The sequence below is a fragment of the Anticarsia gemmatalis genome, chromosome 6, assembly GCF_050436995.1.
Source record: "Anticarsia gemmatalis isolate Benzon Research Colony breed Stoneville strain chromosome 6, ilAntGemm2 primary, whole genome shotgun sequence".
Taxonomy (NCBI): domain Eukaryota; kingdom Metazoa; phylum Arthropoda; class Insecta; order Lepidoptera; family Erebidae; genus Anticarsia; species Anticarsia gemmatalis.
The window spans coordinates 13,355,253-13,372,921 of NC_134750.1; the positions used below are offsets into that span (position 1 = coordinate 13,355,253).

At 33.5% G+C, this 17,669-nt stretch overlaps 1 protein-coding gene across 1 annotated transcript in view; it reads right to left on the bottom strand.

Annotated features, from left to right (window-relative positions):
* LOC142973920 (pickpocket protein 28-like) overlaps positions 1-17,216 on the bottom strand; it is a 129,995-nt gene extending 112,779 nt beyond the window's left edge. The window contains exon 1 of the mRNA XM_076115960.1: positions 17,176-17,216. The gene's annotated coding sequence lies outside the window, so the exon portion shown is untranslated. The remainder of the gene's footprint in view (positions 1-17,175) is intronic.
* Positions 17,217-17,669: the final 453 nt, after the last annotated feature.

A 17,669-nucleotide genomic window follows, 5' to 3' on the forward strand; every position in this document is an offset into this window, starting at 1 on the left:
GAAGCCGCCATTCACCACAAACCGGCAAAAAACCACAAAAGGAACAAATAAGAATTAACAAAGAGGAATAAACCATCTAAATATGTTATTTATGTTCGGTTGTTATACGAATGATGGATAGCCATCGTATACTACTTTTTTGGAACACCACATTACTAAACAACCAAGCCAAGCTAAAATAAACCTTATGGTGTTAAAAATAAGAGTTGTGTGAACTGAATTGTGTTTGTATTCAATCCTTTCAGAGGCTATTGTGAATGTTTTTATGGGCCCGAAGGCGTGTAATAGTAATTAATTACGTATGAAGAAATATCTAAGACTTGTTAATTAAATCTTGGTTGGGCGCGTCTGTCGGAATGAGCTACTATTAGTTTGGTGAAATTATTTAACCTCATTTGTAGTGTGAAATGCTTGGAACATTGACTGTAATTATATACCACGCTGATTTAATTAGATATTTGCTGGATGTAATAACGATTTTGTAAATAACAGTCCTACAATTGAATGTGGAAATATTTGATTTTACTCTGGTCAAAACGTTTTCATGGCTTAGGGGGCTATCACGCATCTCAGTTGACAACTATTTGAAAGCCACTATCCTGAGCTTTGTTTTCCCTCTTAGATTACAGTGATTATCACGTTACGTCAAAGCAGCAATGTACTAAATAGTGATAGTGAAATTGATGGTAACTTTTCTGTTCATTACTGCTGTTACGAAACTTTCTAATCACTATATTTAAAGGAGAAAACAATGTACAGGAAAGTCGTTTTCAGTTAATAGTTGTCAACTGAGATACATGATAGCCCCCCAGGTAAGGTTTCATCATAATGTTTTCCTTAACTCTTAAAGCACTAATAATTGTTATGTATATTGATTGGCAATCAATAAATTACATTCGATTACAAGGCGTTTCCTTAATCAAGTTATGACTTACGATTCAATTGTAAGGCGTTGCTGATACAAAGCGATAATTGTAGCCAGCAGGCATTTAATATTACATCAGAACTTTATATATTATGTGTAATTATATTCACTTTACGCAGACTTATTACAACACACTTACTGCCTTGTGTATTCACACATCAGTAGCGCGAGGCTCCACAGTCAGTATTATCGAGTAACGAGAGTATGACATTTGAAATGTACTTAAAAATAGTTTCTATAGCCCCCGGTAGAGGCGCCGCTGGTCCGATTGTTAGGCTGCCTGTTCACCACGAGGCTGCGGTGCGGAGAAGTGGAGAAATATTAACCAATCGGATTGAACTACTCAAGAGAACAGGTCATTTTGTGCACTTCTAGTGGTTAGCACTTATCGGTTTTTTCGCATCGCAGCCTCGCTCCGCAGCTATGGACAGGCAGCTTAAAACGAGATTCTCGAAAGCTGGCCGATTGTCGAAAGGAGATAGTGGTAGAGAATAGTGCTACAGTTACTTCTGTGGCCCGGTCAGTGGGTCTCAGTTTCGAATCAGGGATCGCGCCAAAAAGTTGCCTTCGGGATTTTCTGAAAAATATTTCAGTGATTTCCCGACGTTACTTAGTTGAAGTCGCAAAACCTCTAAGTTTGACCTCTCCCTAGTCGTGTCGGCTATCCTTTCCACCGGGCTATGAGAGTTTACACAAATTTGGACACAACTAACAAAGTCTTGCACAGTTGCACATGCTATGTAAACTATACTACACTTTGCGGCAACAAAAAACAATATTCATTACAATTATAAATATTGATAATTGACAGCTTTTTGCAGGATATCGCCGACTATTAAGTCTGACGTCAATCGCATTGCAACAGAACAAGTAATAATAAAACTCAAATCGGACGATCAATTACGTCGGATATACATTCAAAATTGACAATTTAATTGACAATATAATTGACGGTTAAACCTTTTTTGTTTTACGATTCATAAACATCAACATCTTGGAATAATGTTAATTATTATTATCAATTTTTATTACCTTATTCTTGGAATAAAATACGTATATTTTATGATTGTCTATCAATCGGTTGCAGATATAACGACTGGGTATAATTTACTATCGAAATTCAATATGGCTGGATGTTTTTTAAAATGGTGATACATAAATTATATTTTTATTTTATTGCCTTAATATAGCTTATAATTATGGGTTATTTGATATTTTTATATAATTAGTGGCACGGTTGCAGCTTTGCTTTCACTTGTTTGAATTAGTTGTAGCCTAGATTTTATGTTAATTGAATTAGTAATGGGTCCAGTGGTATTGAGACCACGGTAAAAATGCTCATTAATTTTGGATTTTTCTTACTCAGTTCCTAAATTATTTATTAAATTTACGACTTCGGTTTTTCAACCATGGAGCACTATAACAAAATCAGGCCGAGCAAAAACACGCATTCGAGATTTATCTAAAGTAAAAAATATATTTTATTAAAGAAACACACAACCATTCATTCAAACAACATTGGGGTCACAGCCTCACGTCATCTCCGGAGTAGACATCCAGCCACGAGCATCAGAACATATGAACAAACGACAGGAAACTATCAAAGCTTCCTTCCTTTCACATAAATTTATTACGTGTTTTGTCAAAATATAATGGCGTATTATAAATTTGGCATCGCGACAACCCTGGGCATTAACATGTTTATTGCTCTGTGTATCAAACAAAAATAGAGACAATCCGTCCACCCATAAAATAAATTATAACCTCTAAATTTGTCCAAATTTATTGCGAAGCGAACGTTTGAACGTGATCGCTAAATTATTAAATAAAAATATATATGAAAAGAAAAATATATTACGTTCGTAATAAAACTGTCTCGCCGAGGAAATGTTTTCTTTAAAACAAAATTATTTATGTGTTCGTTAATCTTTTCGCTTTCATGAACATAGTCGAGATTATGTCGGAGTGATGAAACTGCTTGGAATCACATTCTGTAGAAGTTATTTGATTTCGTACTAATAATTTTTAAATTAAATGTTATGAATGGCTGTGTTTTCCGGTGACTCATAGGTGTATTTTTTTTCTGTGTCAAGTATAACTATGATATGTAAACTATTCTGTTATAAAATAGTGTGTTTTCCGATCGTTTTAGAGAATTTATAGAAATAGATTTAAGCAGAAAAATGTGTTTTTAAAAGGAATCTAACTGCATTATAAATTTGCTATCTCAGAAAGTCTGATACTTTTACGTATTGCATAAATTAGTCGGGAATATTTTGTGTTTGAGATTATGAAGTAAATGATCAATTCAACTGCAACATGCATATTAGTAAATTACAATATTCATAACTGTTAATAGCGGTTATTATTCACTCCAATAATTATCACAGCGCAATCAATTATCAATTTATTATTGTATGTCTTTTCCTTATCTTGGAACATATAGTATACTTATAAAGTGTGCATAGTCTTTTAAAGGTGTTCAGAATACTGGGTGTACTAAGCGTCTACCCATCTATTTACCGTCCTTATCAAAGATTGCTTAACTCGCGATCGTTTATAGCCGTAAACGCAACTGCCTTCAAGCGCCGCCATAAAAATAATAAAAAAAAAATACATCCACCAAATTGATCTTTTATTAAATAGCCAGTCCAATTAAAACAAGATGAATGGAACAATCGGCTAACTCTCGATACGTGATTGAGTTGTAAATTGTAGTGAGTGGTAACGGGGAGCCAATTATTAGGCCGCAATTGACAGTAGCCGTATGCCTGACAGTGATTAAGTTGAACGCAGATAAGACAATTTACGATTTTATCTTTTATTTTATCTTGTGTGGACATTTTAGTATTAAATTATAATTAAGTAGCTTGTCGTTGAGGCTTCGATGGCGTATAAAGTAGTATTTCTAAAAGTACCTTATGTTTGATTGCTGGGTATTGATATTTTGAACCTTGCTTTTCATGAAAATCTGTTTACCTGTTTAGTTGAGAAAAGACTGAAGATACACGGAATTTCACATTTCAAATATGAGTCTATTTGCTAGAATCTTACTATACTGTTTTTAAGGTCTGTAAAGGATTTAAATCTAGGTTAGTATTTGTTATAGCAGTGGTAAGCTACCTGTTTACGTTCGTACCATTGGATAGTGCGTCACCTTTTATAGAATAAATGACTAGAACAAATCGTAACCCGATTGCTTTATCTTTGACTATCATAAGAGTTAGCATTTGACCTAAATGAATAAATGATTTAATTTGATTGTATCTCTAGGTAAATAGTTTTCATATCTAGTACCTAGAATGATTTTATCTAGAGAATAATAACTATTCACAAGAACACAAAACCTTCAAATATTCTTAGAAATACTCACACAAACAGGAAAATTCCAAAACACAGAACTTCTCCCATCAGCTAAAACACACATCACGTCTATGACACTTAAAATATTAATCTCTGGCGTAATATTTCAACGTGCAGTGCACTGTAACACCTGCAAGCGGCATCCGCGGCTGATTTATTGGGCCACCCCCCTCCCCCACCCTTGCCATCAGTACATCCGAATATCACCCTGTCATATGAAGAGGTCTGATTTGTGACGTCAGCAAATTTTGATCGACTAGTTACTGGTTTTGAAGGTGTTGTACTGTGACGTCATGATTTCATTTTAATTTTGTTAATGTAAAACTATTTGTTTCTGGCTTGTGATCCTGACAATTACAGACCATGCTTTGGGTTGGTACGATTGCTGTGTTGCGTTGCGTCGTTTGCGTAGGACTACGCCATAAGCAGTAGGTTTGCGTAACCACCCAAGGCATGCATTCTATTTCATATTAGATTAGTTTATTTTTGCACATTTTTCAAAGTAATTTTGTTAAGGCAAAGATCTTGAGCCCGCAATGAATGACCAACCACAACTAGTTATGATTAACTTTAAATTATTGTATTTTGATAAGCTTATATGTATTTTAGTAAGATGACAAATGTTACTGACCTCAAATAAATAAAGCTTAAAAAGGATATTAGATAATAATTTAATAAATAATTCATATTCGTGAAAATATCACAAAAATACATCAAATATTAAAATCTAATGCAATCATCAAGGCTTTAAATTTATATCACGCTGTGCAGAAAAATTAAAATGTCCATAAATATTGTAAAATATCTAATTTATAGATTTAATATGGTTATTAATAATTATATTTCTAGGTTTTTACGCATATCTCGCAACATATTGGATAATAGGATTCATAATATTTATTACGTAAAAATACATGCTTATATAAAACATTTTGCAAAAGTCGATTCCACTTTTTAATTTAATTTCATAACCCGATAAATATATAATTTATATGAAATATTGCTTAGAAAACCTAAAGTTTTCACAGTCTATTATTTAAAACTAAGTATAGCCCGCAACATAAATGCATAGCAATAAATCAAAACACAAATAATCTTCACTCATATTGTCTGCCTATTAACATAATAAAATGTTTAGCACCGCTGAAATTCACGCACACATGCGCACCACAAAATAAACTTTATTCACATTGATTTAGAGGTTGTTTTTGATTGGTGGATGTTTCGTTTCGCAACCGCATCTCCAGGGGCTCATAACTTTAGGTCGCGTGCGCCGGCGGCATATTATTTTTAAATTATTAACGCTGTAATGGAATAATTCCGATATGCTAATGTTGCGACGAACGGGCTCTGATCACGATATCGCCACAGGTAATATATTAACAGTAGACCAAATATTCAATTTTATTGTGATGCATTTGAGCATGTGTCGGTTTGTTTTAAAAGGTGTCGTGATTATGAATAATTTATTGAATTTATGATTTGTTAGCTTGTTTGGGCAATTTCCAGTGTTATGCACCGTTGCACTGGCTTTAGGCGATGCTATGAATATGCACATGGCAAATTAAACCCTTCCGAGTGTATAAATGGATTCCCGTTTTAATTGGATCAGGAATTAGGTTTGGCCCGTTGAAAGGGTTCGGCAGTGCAATCTAATATTATTGGTGCATACGTGGGGTTGATTTTTATTGATTCTACTGGCTAAAGGATTATAAATCTATTATTCGGAATTGGTACTACTCTTTTGAAAATTGAATGAGCACGTAGAGGGTTTTGATAGAAAACAATTTTATATTTCTATGACTTATACCTGAATATGAGTTCGTTATTTACCGCTGAGTCTAATTCCATATATAAAACTAGGTGTTCGCCTGCGGCTTTGCCCGTATGGAATTTCACCGTCAATCCTCGTAGTGCTCTTCTACATTAAATAAGGAATCTTCATACCAAATTTCAACTTTCTACGCTCAGTAGTTTCGGCTGTGCGTTGTCCATCAGACAGTCACTCAGTAACAAAAGATTTTTTTTATATAAAGATTATTAAGTGGCTAACTATTGTGAAAGTTGAAATATAATATATTATATTATTATTAACGAGTATTATTCATTGTCAATGTGTGATATATGCAAATGTCAGTGTGATCTTTAATTAGCAATACTCAGACCCGGTCAGAGGTTAGCAACAATGAAATGTTGGTCATTGGGAAGGTTTTTTCGTTGTTATGTAATGTTAAAAGACTGTGTTTTATTTGGTTTTAAGCTTATGCATCCCGCTTTATATGACCTAATACACAAGACTAAAAACTAGTGTATCATCATTGCGGAAAATTAACAGATATCATGACAAAGTTAAACCCTTTCTAAATACTTTTAACTTAATAATAGTTCCACTAGCATTGCAAGTAGGCCGTCAATATCCAAGATAAGTAGCTAAACTTGAAAAAAAATTAGAATATTTTAATCACACTCTATAACAGAAATAAAAAAATTAATCTCAAATAGCAACAAAAGTACATATTTTTGTTTGTAATGTCTTATAGCAGAACTAACCAAAAAGTGTACTTTTACAACAAGTAACAAAATCCCAAGCGCTCCTAGATCTTAACCCACTGCACTGTCACTACTCTGTGCCCCAGCCGTTAGCATTACCTCCTCAGCTAATTGGCAGCGCTTGCAATTTGTATGCGAGCCAGTTGGAGTCGTTCTGCGCTAGTAATGGATGCCTGCCACTATCTTAGAGGGTTGCTATCTGATAACGTGATAACATGACACCTTGCTGTCTTTTGTACAGAATAAAAGATACTTGGCGAATATTTGACGGTAATGGAGGAAAACTAAGGTATTCTTACCTTTAATTTTAAATCGCGCTTAAGAACCCGTAACATTGTAATATTAGATAATGGAGGATTCTGTAGAGTGCCAGTCTTGCCAAGTAAAATTATTCCAACTTCCGACATAATAAATAATCATTTTTTTAACAAAGTTCATCGATTGTCAAAAATAGTGCTTCGATACCTACACGAAGATTTTCACTACATGGGATTCATTACCTCCTCAGCTAATTGGCAGCGCTTAAAATTTGTATGCGAGCCAGTTGGAGTCGTTCTGTGCTGGTAATGAGTTAGAGGGTTGCTATCTGATAACGTGATAACATGACACCTTGTTGTCTGTTGTAGAAATAAAAGATATTTGGTGAAAATCATAGGATAATGAGGATTTACGTACAGTTTTTTATTGAGTTATTCTGTGGGTGCTAGAAATTATATAACAAAAATTTACCATCAATTTTTACCTCATTTATATATATAACCAATCGAATCTTATGAATAACCGGTCGTACTTACCTATCAATAAGGAGAGCAATCTGCAAAAAAAATGTGGATTCCGGCATTAATAAAAGTATTGTTATCTGATTATACTTGCTGAATATTAAAATGTATTGTCACGGTCGTAAGTTTTAATCTACCAACCAAATATTAAAAACTGTTTTTTAATTAAATCACCACAAATATAAACAAATGAAAACAAGTCGGCACCACAAAGAATAGTCAAATTAAACGTATGTTTAAAATGCAAAGCTTCGAAATAAATGCAAATGAATGTTTCATTATCTAACTGTACATTATAACTGCGCGTACGACTGTCAGATTGCGAGATAACAGATAACTGTGATTTACACCCTATTATATATAACTTCCTGCTGTTATGAAATTGTTTTATAATGTGGATTGTAAGTGTTAGCTGGTGTGACTAACTGCTGCACTGAAACGACACACAAAAGTGCGGTTATAACATTTAGTATGTATTCAGAAGATAAAACAAAGACATTGTTCTTTAAATTTAAGTTTCTTTAAAGCAGATCTATGTATAAGCTGTACATATACTGTTAAATTTAAATTCTAAATATCCTTTTTTTCGACAATATTAGAAATCTTCGTTATATTTTTATTTATCGTTATCACCATTTCGGAAAAGTTGTCCCTAGTGAGAAGAAACGGCAAGACAGTCATGGCTTGATCTTCTTAATTGCCAAATTAAATGAAAAACATTCGAATGATCATAGACATTTGTAAATCAATAACAAAATGTTTGACGTTTGTACAATACGAGTTCGATGTTAACGATGTCAATACTTTTCTTCTTCTGTCTTTTACTACTGCAACACCCAACTCCATAACTCTAAGTATTCTAAATTAATGAAACCAAGCTTGAATACTAAAAAAACAAACTAGAAATACAATAATAACTGTAAACACAATTACAGTTGTAAAATCATTGTAGAACCCATTTCGTTGACAAGCAAACCAACTGTTGATATATTAAGCGTATTTCTGTACAAAAATAACAATAGAAACAGCCTCTATTGTTCAAAATTAAGACAATCTCATGAATAAATGTTTAATTTAATTAAAAAACGTCGTAATAATAGTTATAATTAATGTAAATTGTTGGTACATGTGCCCTTTTACGCCTATAAAGCTGGTTAATGGTTTAGTGGATTTCTCAACGATGTTTATTCAAATGTTGCAATAGCTTTTGTAGCGGTTTGTACAAATTATACACTTTCAAAAATTTGTGATTATTATCTGATTAGAGGTCAATTAGGTACTTGCGATTATACTGTGTGAAAATTTAACACCGAATTCAGCTTATGACAAATAATTCATATTACAATTGAAAAAGCCTGTCTTCTTGTCTGTTTGTTTGTTACGCTTGTAGGTCTTAATTGCAGACCTAATTTTGATGTAAATTAGATAGTTGAAGATCCACGATTAAAAATAAGCAACAGAACTTTTGCGAAGTGGTTCATAATCATTGAGTTAAGTATTTTAAATACAGAGATCGTATAGTTTTCAAAGGTATTTCTTTGAAATGACAATCAAGGAAGTTACAACACAAATTCATAACATTCTCAGTCCTACGCTACACTAGAGTTGAAAATACCTCTATAAGTTCCTCTTTCCCGAGTATCATCTCTGAGTGTATCCAGTCACATTTGAAGGCGTCATGAAAGATTTATAATTTAATTAGCAGGTGTAAATAGACGGCTGAGAGGCGGCGTTGATCTTTGAAGATGTAGATACGATAGGCACTTGTAGGTATTAAACTTGTTTTCGTTGAGTTATTTATGTGATGATGATAGGAATTTTTAGGAAAAAGGATGTTCTTGGTCGTTTTAGTAGAAGATCATTCAAAGCAATTTTATGATTGAAAAATTAGAAAAAACATGAGAATGATGAAAAAACGAAACCGCAGTTAAATATTTTAGACTATCGCCACTTATGCACTAATGAAGACTAATGAAAATGAAATTAACAAAAGCGATGTAATTTATTTTAAAGATATTAGGATAATTTTTGCGATTGTCTACTTTTCGGCTTAATACCTACCAATACAGTAAAGTTACGTAAGTACCTAACAAAAGAATCTTCACATCTACAACATAACACCTAATCTATGCCGAACAAAACTTTTATTACACAAAATTCTTCCATTAAAATGCAAGAGGCGGCCATTTAATAAAGTACAATTATGAATCGTAAAATCGTTCCTGTAGTTACTTTTATGAGTGGTTACTTGTTATCGCGGCATCTTGATTTATGTGGCGATGTGTAAGACTTGCGTCCGGAGGATGCGGCTGCTTTGATGTTACCATTTCGTATTGATTCTGTGGATTGAATCGTTAAGTGGCAGTTTATTGTTTTATAAGTAGATGTGTGAAGCGCTTTTGTAATTTACCGTCGTCGCGTGTTTCGGTAAATCATTGTTGCAGGAGCAAGTTATTGTTATTTTTTTCAGTTGCTTGATAGTCACAGCGTGTCTTTATTAGTTATTGTAGAATACTGAATAGGTTCACTCTGATTGCGTAGTGATATTTTACATAACGAACGACCAAAGTATTAGTTCCAAGAATCACAATTCTAGAAAATGAAACAAGCAATCGGAAAATTTGCCACAAAACAGACTAAGTAAGTAGGGATACCTACTTACTAAGAAAGTGTGCAGATGTCCGTCCATCTGGCTACACTAATAAGCCATGGGATCGATTAAAAAAAATGCAGTGAAAGTAAGAGTTGCGGGGTCAAACATGGGCATAATTTTTAAAACCCACCTCTAAAGGGTCGTCATAAGGGACGAACGTTTGAACACACCAAAATCAACTGATTTGTAATATTACTACACTAACACTTATAATACAAGTTGATACTTACATTATAAGTAACTTTCTAGTCAATTACTCATCGTTATCAGTAACATCTCCAGTAGTCTGCTGGTAGCTGCCGACGGTGTCGATGTGTCTGATACACTGATATGTCAAGTGCTACTGCTTGTTCTGTTAGTAGACGTTTTATGAATAAGTTGTTAAGTGGAGTAGTAATGTATTGCATTTTGTCAGATTATTAAAAAATATAGTGCAAAAAATAATACTAGTATTTATGTATTTCAATTTAATACGCGTTTTTTACTTATGTCCGAAAATTTTATACAAGTATGTTTCAGTTTCCGGTCTGCTTCTGGCCAGGGTTATGGACTCAACCGCCTAAAGCTGCATATTTACCAATCAGTCTGTCTTTGTGTTTCTTTTAGTAGACTTTACTATTGTAGTTTTGGCGTGGAATCTATTTTTTCCTCACCTAACTTAAGACTTGTCAACTATGAAGAACACGTTAGCAATAAACCTACGCATTATTTTCTAGGTCTGCCGTTCAGAGTGTGTACAGTATCATTACAGTAATTTTATTTTTTTATAACTTAAGTCAAATAACCAAGTGTTATAAACAATCTTCTTCTACATCACAAGTAGTACGAGTATAATAAGGCTATAACCAGCTAGTTATAATCATTACATCTAAATTCCCAGCATGACACGTATCATGACCATCTAAAGGAATTACGCGACACTGCGATTGGAAGCAGATAGAAAGATTATTTCTTGTCATCGCACTGAGAGCTATAAATATATACGTTGACAGTTTTGCTGTTTTTGCATCCAGTAGCCTGAGTTCTATTCTCATAGTAAATAATATTTCTATAGTACGTAGATACTCACGAATTTTATAAAGTGATTTTAGTGAGATCCATAAATATTTGTTTCGGGTCTTGTTGTGCTTTGTGTTCGTTGTATATCATGATCCATTCAAAATTTTTTGGTATTTAGACAATTCGACCAGACACAAATATGACTTGAACATTTGCAGTCTTAAATATATTATAGTTTCAGTTTTTGATGGATCCGTAAATAATTAGTGAAATCTATAAAACAGAAATTATATTTTATTCAATTCTGGAAGATTTGTCGCTTTTTAACATAGGTAGCAGTCGATACATATTATTTTAACAAAAACAACAACACAATAGCAAAACGTAATAGTTATTTTAGTAACAAAAAGCGAGTACTAATCCAAAACTATTTACTCCACATCAATCCATCATCACTCAAAAATGTCTGGCAAAAATAAATATTTAACCAGACTCAACTAACATCACTCTATTTTATATAGGAGCCGAATATGTTCGAGTTGATCATAAATATATATAAAATATTGCTTTATAGGTACTAAATCAGTTATAGTTTATTTCAGGGTGTTGAAACTACCACCATATTTGATTTGATGGATGATAGTTATGGCTTTTATCACGTTCCGGTTATATGAGGTTTATCCTGCTAATTTCGTAAATGCGAAAGTCTGAATGTTTGTTACGCTTCCTAGGAAAAAGTACTGAAGAGATTTGTATGAAATTTGATATAAAGATAGTTTAAAACATTGATTAGCACATAGGATACTTTTTCCCCGGGAAATCTTTTCGCGTTTACGAATTCGCGGCAGAGATATCTAAAAGCGAATTGATGCACACAAATGAGATATACATATTTTTTATTATTTCGTTGTGATATTATCAGTGTAAAGTGCTTTAAATTGTGGTATCGTAACCACGTGTAATTTACATTCACATTTTTTTATAATGTGCCACTTTCAATGTGTGAAATATATACGTATGGTACATACAAAGTTGGTTTGCAACCGCGTCATTCCAGCAAGAAAAATATATTTAGCATTTCTGCAAGAAAAACGACCGAGTGTTTAAAAATAATTGAATATTAATTTATTTCCTTGACTAATACTTACTTGACTTAATAAAAACCGGCCACGTAAAGTGAAGGGTTCCGTACCATCATTAAAAAATACGTATATTGTATGGGGACCCCCCTTAATATGTTATTTTTTGAGTATTTGTTTGTTGTTATAGCGGCAACGGAAATAAAATTTCAGTTTCGTACCTATTGCAGTATAGCTATACGGTATGAGATACAGCCTACTGATAGACGGACGGACGGACAGACAGCGGAGACTTAGTAAACCTTTCTTTTTCGTTCTTACCTTCTAGGTACGGAACTCTAAAAAGCACCTCGCTATAAATAGAAATCGGCGAACGGAAATTGATTTTATTACTAGCATCATTCAAAAGCTATCATAAACTACACTAAAGACATTATTATTAGTCAGACGTTACAAATAGACCACTAGAACTAAATCAGTAGATCCATTATCATTGAATGACGGAAGTGAATGCCATTCAAATGTTTCAATTCACGTTGAGCATGATAATTAATTTGTATGACTGAGTAAGAGGCTTTACAGATGACTTTTTAATGCACGTTTTTGATTGATCAGCGTAGATCAGCAGATCGATTCTCTACTACTATCGAATACGGACAACCGGCTGGCTATCGAGATATTTTACACGATAATCTGTTGAGCGCCCCCACCGAGCTCCTTAAGAACTATTTTGGCAGTACATTCTAAATGTCATAGTCCCGATTCTTGACAGTACCGATTGTAGAGAATTTCGAACTATGTTCTGCGTTGGCTAAGCGTGTTAAGTACGTTCAACGTGCGTTGTTCGTACGTTAAAAACGCTAGTCTGCAAAGGCCTTAACGTAATTTTTGTATGAGATGTAGAAGATAAGTTTTGAAGCGTGTTTTGAATGAATAAATTGCAGCCACCTGTCAGCGTTGAGGAAATTGAATGTCAGTTTTTAATAATGTTTGAAACTAGGAAACGTTTGTATGTTTCGTGACTTGGTTTGACGTGAATAAGATTTTTATTTTACTTGTAACATTTTATTTAGTTTTTGTTAGACTTCTGTATAATTAATTACTGTTGTATCTTCAGAATAACTGCTGTATTAGAATCTTCAAAGTCGGTTCCTGCATTAAGATTGCTTTTTATTTTGTGTTTTTGTAAGACCACTTCTCTAGGTATAAGATTTTAAATGCTATATCTTAAAGATGAAGCGGATTACAGATAGTTTTACAGACTTGACTTTACCTTTAGTTCACAAAAGCTGTATATATTGTTTTGTTTTTATCTTTCGAAAAGGACTCCTGCATTAAAAACAAATCTTGTTTCTCTATTCTCGATAACCTTCACAAAAATCAACCATAATTAGACTCAAACTTAGGACCCAGCAGCAGTGATCAATAACTAACTAAGTAACTACATGGACCATAGATCAGTGGTATTTAAATACAGAGATTGTTTATGAAATCGAAAAGCACTCTAAACTAGACTAAACTAATGATTGTTTCCATTCACAACAATTTAATAAATTCAAATAATTTCAAATTCATAAACAATAATGCATAAAGTAGTTATTAACATTTCATCAACTAATTAGATTGTTAACATCAAAACTAGACAATTAACAAAATAATTAATGTTCCGAATATTCAGTTTTATATAAATTATTTCAGTGACCGAAGCTTTGAATATTACAATTGCAAACTGTATCATATCAAAATTAATTATATGGATAAGAGTATTACGGATTAATTGTTAATGTAATCTATCAGTGAAGTTGAACAGATTGAAAATAGCATATTAGTATTTCAATTTAAAGTTTGAATTGAAATATAATTTATTTTAATGTATAATAGAATACGGGAATTAACGCGAACACGCATTTTACCTTAAAATGCCTAACGTTTCGGCGCAGGTTGCACTCGCCGTGGTCCCAGTCTGCCTGGGAAACATGCAACGCGAGAGTTTAAAAGTTATAATTTATTTTGTTTGATTGTGATTGTGTTATATAAAGGTTTTAATCACATTACTGCATAATATTCGTCAGAACTGCTGCGTGTTGTGTATCTCAGTTGACAGCCACTATGCAGTACATTGCTGCTTTAGCGTAACGAGTTAATCGTTATTATTTTAGCAAAGGAACGATGTACACTATAGGCCATTAGAAATTTGACAACAAAAATACACAATAGCTCTTTGAACCAGAAGAGACACACTATTTTGAACGACTAAACGAAATAACTACGTCATTTTGTAGAATCGTCTCATTCTTCTAGCAAAAATAAATATCCTAGGTAATTTTGAAAAGTGTAAATTCAACTACTATTAATATATGCTGAAATTATGATCTCAAAATACACGAACACTTCCTTATACTAGCGGAAAACATGAACCAAAAAAGAACTACAAATCAGAGCGTCAAACATAAAAAGTAACTCAATATTGTATCCTGATTTCCACACTTACGAATCGATGAAAAAAAAACCTGCTAACACTTTTTACCTAAAAACAGCTAATTACAACAACGATCATAATTTAAAATTACGTTCTAATTAAACAACACATAAATCTTAAACCTGTTTCCTTCCTTCAGTAATGTTTCATCGACACTTATATTCAGATAAGTTTTTGAATATACAGCTAGCTGCAGACTACATTTTGCAGCAGCCCAGGAGCAAAATGTACCTATACTATATATTATTATGTTGCTCAGCCTCATAACAATTTAACCTTTAAGTACCGACGTGCTATTTTAGTTACTTAAGTACCGACGTGAGGTCTGCTAGACCACCAGAGCTTTAATAAAGAAATCTTTTATGTTTATTAATATTATATGTAAATAAATATTTCTAGGAATTCTATATGTATTTAGTTATTGAATAAATGAAAAAAAAATAGTAGTACAACCATTTGTAATTAATAATTTAACAACTAAATTACAGTCTCAAATTCTTTGGACGAAAAACGTTACTTTTATCTTACTAATTATTATATTACAACAAACTATAAAAACATCTTAAATGTCCTTTTTTTCTCAAAGATAAATAATTACATAAGCAAAAAAAATATAATATAATAGGTTAAAGACAATTTTCTTGTAAATCACAAGGCACCAAATAATAGGAACTATCAAAGTTTACAAACACTCTTTGCAAACAGGTTTGCTGCATTATAGGCATATGTTTTTTACAAGAGTCACATTTGTAAGCAGTCTTGCGCTTTAGTTTTGAAGAACAGATGTGACAGGATTATGGTCACTTTCCAAGGCAACAAATTTCGGGTCGATTTCATCACAGTGGGATTCTAAACTCTCATATAGCCATTCCGTTAAAATTTCTTCATGGTCTTTATTTGGAGGCCTTGTAGTTGTAGTTGCGTGTAAGTTTTCTTCATGGGAGGAACAGTTTTATTTGCGCTAGGGGTTGCTCATTTTATACCCGAAATACCTGGCTTATCTATTTTTATAAGCAACTGTAAAGATAAGAAAAAACCTATATTATCTGAAAAAAGTCATATTCAAAAAAAAGTTACACGAGTACAGACGAGTGGTCTGACAGACCACTCGCGATCTTATAAAAGCCATAACTCACCGGAACCGCAAGCGCCGACATAGCAACTCTCCACGAAAGCTGCCGGGCGACTTACTGAGGGGTAGAGAGAAGCACGGGCGGATACGTATTCGCTAACCTATGTAACTAGACTTTCTGACCTACGAAAGTGTCTGTCAGACCACACGTCGGTACTTAAAGGTTAACAATCAGTTGCAGTTGCCATCGACATCAATCTCTAGAAATATTAGTCATTTTGACAGTCGTTGTTACAGCCTGACTAGACAGTCACCTGCAAGATACTACGTTTAGAACACTTAGTTAATTTTTAATAGAAAGAATCCTATTTCACTAGTTTCGAATCTTGCTTAGCAGCTATCTGCGAAACTGTGTAACATAATCACACAAACCGAGTCACAATCACATGAAATTGGAGACACAAACTTGCTGTGAAGTACAAGTTAGCTAGAATTATTTTTCCTACCATTTGAAACTTCATCAACTTTTACAGTGTACAGATATAAGTGTCACTAGCTCTAATTTGTTTATACATTTATGTGGGCTACAAAGTCCCCAACCCGCACCTGGTCAGAGTGGTGAACTCAAGGCCTAACCTCTCCCTCGTTCAAGAGGAAACCCTGGCCTATCAGTGGGTCCGTAGCGGGTTAAAATAAACCGTAAAAATTCTACCTGAAATACGTCTAAAGATCTTGGTACTATGTAATGCCAAAAGCTGCAGCAAAAACTATCGTCGGCACCTTCCAAGGCGGTGGCAGGAACACTTTGCGATAAGATAAGAAAGATTATAGTTTTGAAAATTCATTGTAACTCTACGGAGAAGGCAGGTGCGTTACATAATCTATGCTGATGGAGTTGCCTACAGATTAGAAGAGATTTGAAAGAGCAAAAACTAGAAACGGTCCTTAACTTGTTGATAGAAGTTTTGCCGAACTACCATACAAATGGTTTAAAGATTTCCTGTCATATTTTAGCTGTTTATATTTTACGCATTGTTGTGTATTGAGTTTATAAGTAGTTATTGAGCTGGAAACGGTCAAGTTTTATGTCCAAAATATAGTATTAATACCTTCCGGGGACCAAGCATTTGTCAAATACTGCGTGAAGGACTCTTTGATACGGAAACTCTCCTTACAAAAATTTATTTAATCATCGTCATCAGCCTATCAGGTCATCGAGTATGGTATCGAGTGATAATTATTTTTCCTCCAAAATCTACTTGAAACAAAAACTTACCGTCTCTCTCTTAATCTGTCAACTTCAGCAGCTTCTAGAATTACCTGCAACAAACACACCAAAATAATCTTTATATCATCAACCAAGAAGCCTGACATAAAAATATTGACACACCTTACACAGAAAGGTTTACATTAACTCCAGTATAAAATCCGACTGTAGCACAATCAAGTTGTCCCAGATCCAATCTAAGTCTATCGTAGAACTTAATCCGGATAACGGGTGAGGGTATAAAGTAGGCGACTTTATCCTTCGTTACGGCTGTAAAGTAGAAGATACGTGGTTGGATAACCGCAAAGCAAATTGGCGTAATTTGGTGGTAAACTCACGAAATACGGGCTGAAAAGAAAATAGTAGAAGGTAGATTATAGTGGACCTTTTTTTTAATTAGAAATGTTGATACGATGATACAACTGCCTATAGCAATGAACTTATCCTACTATTATCATAAATGCGAAAGTTTGTGATTATGTATGTATGGATGTTTGTTTCTC